The 3,555-nt window shown below is 29.9% G+C and overlaps 1 long non-coding RNA gene across 1 annotated transcript; it reads left to right on the forward strand.

Annotated features, from left to right (window-relative positions):
• The first annotated feature begins 256 nt into the window (after positions 1 to 256).
• Positions 257 to 1,381, forward strand: LOC126706425 (uncharacterized). The gene is made up of 2 exons (XR_007648589.1): positions 257 to 325; positions 1,136 to 1,381. It is a non-coding gene; the product is annotated as an uncharacterized LOC126706425 (long non-coding RNA).
• The last annotated feature ends 2,174 nt before the right edge of the window (positions 1,382 to 3,555 follow it).

Consider the following 3,555-nt stretch of genomic DNA (forward strand, 5'->3'; position numbering starts at 1 on the left):
CACGTGGCCTTCAATGTTTAGTTGAATATATATAGTTATATATATAATGTTAGAGTCAATGGACATCCAGTGCATTAAGAGGGAATGCTAAGCAACAAATTAAGGCAATACGTGGCTTCTAATAGTAAATTGGATAGTTACGTGAATAAATGGAGAATTTTAGATATATCATTATTGTCTAGGATAAACCGTTTAAGTGTGAAAATAGATTTTTAAGTGGAGAATTGTGTATTGATGAACCTATTTTTGGTGTTGTTAGGTTCTAATTCTACTGAATTGTTGTGATTCAAGGGAGGTTGATTTCTTTTATTTTTGCAACTAAGAGGTAAGTGGTGTTTACTAATTTTGGGGGTTTTCCCAAACAGTGTTGGTTATTAAACTATTATATATATAAGAAATATATTGTTATTCTATACATATAAATGGATATTTTATAATTTTCTTGATGTGCACATTAATTATTCGTCTTATGAAAAACTTGTGGAACAACCTAAATTTATTTAAATTTGTATGTGCGATATATCCTTATATTTTCGAGAATTATGATTGGATTATTTTTGTGAGCATCTTGAATGGATTATTTATGTGAGCATCTTGTATATGTTTTGAAAACCTATGGCAAGTCGTGATTAGAAGCTCAGTATGGTATTTGGTCCTTAGCAAGGGACAATCATGCTGCAGCTAGTCCTTAGCAAGGGACGGTTCCAAAAGGGGACAGTGCACATTTGATAGCTCCTTAGCAAGGGAGCATACTATTGAGGATCCAAAAGGAAGCTCCTTAGCAAGGGAGTGTACCTTTAGGTTCCAAAGGAGTCATCCTTAAGAAATGGAATCAAAGGAGGTTCCAGTCCCAAAAAGGGGACAACACAACCCTGTCAACGGGGCGTAAACGTTGACCACGAGAAAAGCCTAGGAAATTGTTTATGTGATGATATCAATATATATATTATGATGACTCACAATATAAAGATATTATTTTCTTTTACATGAAATAGTTGATGACAAAATATTGATGAGTTACAAGTTGTGAATTTGTTGAAAGAATTATTTATTTGAAAGGTTTGTTCCCACACCCCAATGTTAGTGAATTCCACTTATTGAGTTATCTCACCCCCCCTTTATTTTCCCATTACAGATACATTAGAGGGATTACTGGAGTAGAGATTCTTGGGAAACAGAAGTTATGAACTATTTTTGTAGAACTAAGGATTTTACTATTATTTTATGGCATTAAACATTGTATTGGAGAATTATTTTGAGGATGTTTTGTATTTGGTGAATTAGAGCTCTGACTCTTGTGATGAGATTCAAGGTTGCTAGTTTCTTTTATTTAATATTTTTATGGATTATTCAGATTAAATAGACTTTTAATGCTTATGATTTTGGGGTGTTACAATTGTGGTATCAGAAGAGAGAGAGCTTGAGGTGAATAAAAAATAATTTTTGTTTACAATTGTAGCTACAGTGTGGTCTCAAATATGAGATTGCACTGTAGCTTGAATCTTAAAAATTTAAGATTTTGCTGGTTTGATGGAGTGGTGTTTTTATCTCAAAAATGCTAAAAAATATGATTTTTAGCATTTGAGAGTTTAATGTGAATGCTCTAAGATTTTAAGAAAACTCTATGTAATCCACATTCAAGTAATACAAGAAAACTCATGTCTTAAGAATTTTATTTGTGAAAGATATTATATATGGTAAATAACAATTTCTAGGTAACTCTCAATTGGTATAACCTCTTTGGTTAATAAACACCATGAAATTATAAATTTTAAACTCCTTGATAGAAGGAGAGTTATTAAATAAATTTTAATCTAAAAGGTCCCCAATCTACCCTACATATATAACATACGTTTCCATCCAAATGATATATATTCGGTAAATGTTATAGGCTAAAAGACCTCTTTTATCCATACACTATCTTATAACTTAATAATTTGAAGATTTTAAGATGGTTATAAACACAAGAGAAAGCCTCCTTCCCATTCTTTTTGCCTCATTGGGACATGTATTAGCGTGTTATTGACTAGTGCTTCCCTTGGTGGAGAATGATAAATACAGCTCGAAGGTACATTGAAATTACATTATTCCTTAATTAGCTAGAAGTCTTGAATATATGGCCTGTTTATGGAAGTTAAAATAAATTAAAAAATAAAAATAAAATTCTTTGACCACAACCGAAAAAAAAAAAAAAAAAGAAAAAAAGAAAAGAAAGTATGGATGAATCCATGGATGGAACCACCATTGGCCTAGGGGGGCAATGCCCCTCTAAATTTTTTGAAAAAAAAAATATTATTATATATATGTGTATTAATTTTAGCAATTTTGTTTTACACAATTACATTTTGTTTCCCTTTAAGAATATTATTGATTCTTTTAAGAGTAATGCTATACTCACAAACTTTTTTATAACATTTTTACAAACTATTTTTGGTAGCTTTGCATATGAGCCCACCACTTACATCATTTTTTTACTTATCAGTAACCATTTATCACATCAGTAATTTATTAAAAACTTGTAGTTCTAGCATTTTCCTCATTTTAGTGACCATAAAAAAATTTACAGATCTAAAATCTAAAACAAAATATATAAGGCCTAAAAAAAAAAAAAAAAAAAAATCAACAACAAAAATTACTAGTAAAACTAAACAATTAAGCTCAATTAACTAATTTTATCCAAAATAAATAACCCTGCCTTTTAAAAAATTCTAAACAAAAATAATTTTATTCTTACCCACAAAAAAAAAAAAAAGTCACAACAACTAAATAGTAGAGTTAGAGGTTGAAACTGCCGTACATAGCCAATAGTAAAGCCGCCTCCCTTAACTCAAAGTAAGTTCTGGTTCGTCCCTAGATATATCTCACAAAGAAGAAAATGTAGAGCTATGTCTATGTATAGGTGTCAATCCTTTTGCAGTGGCAATTACTATTATTTAAAACGCGTCCACCTAATGCAAAATCCATTGTTGCCAAATTTCATTTCATTATTATTTATGTGTTTTTTATTTGAGATAAAAATCTTACTTTAGCCAAATTTAATTATATGTGTATGAAGCTCATTTCAAAGAAATTGAATCTCAGTCATTGCCCTTTTATCCTCACAAGGATTTGTACTTGCGGTGGTCATTTCATTTTTTATTTTATTGTGCGTATATAAGTGTTATTCTCTTTGCAGGAACATGCATGCCCATTTCATTATTTTTTATAGTAGTTGAAGATGTTATTATAATAATAATAATAATATGAATCATGTAATAATGTATTATATTCAATATTCGAATTTGTTAGAGCATCTCCAACTGAAAATGCCATCCCATCTTATTTTACCATTTCAAAAAGTTACTTTACCAATTATACTATACCATTTTACAACACACCCAATAACCCAAATTTTTTTTCCCATTTTATTTAAATATTCTTATTTATTTATTTATTTATTTTTTACTATTTCTCTTTTTCTATTCCTTTTCCTCTCTTTCTCCCTTAACCTCTAGCACCAGTTTCAACATACAGAGCCACACACACACAGACCCATGATACACTAATCCACCTATC

This window comes from Quercus robur, chromosome 11 (genome assembly GCF_932294415.1).
Source record: "Quercus robur chromosome 11, dhQueRobu3.1, whole genome shotgun sequence".
Lineage (NCBI taxonomy): Eukaryota > Viridiplantae > Streptophyta > Magnoliopsida > Fagales > Fagaceae > Quercus > Quercus robur.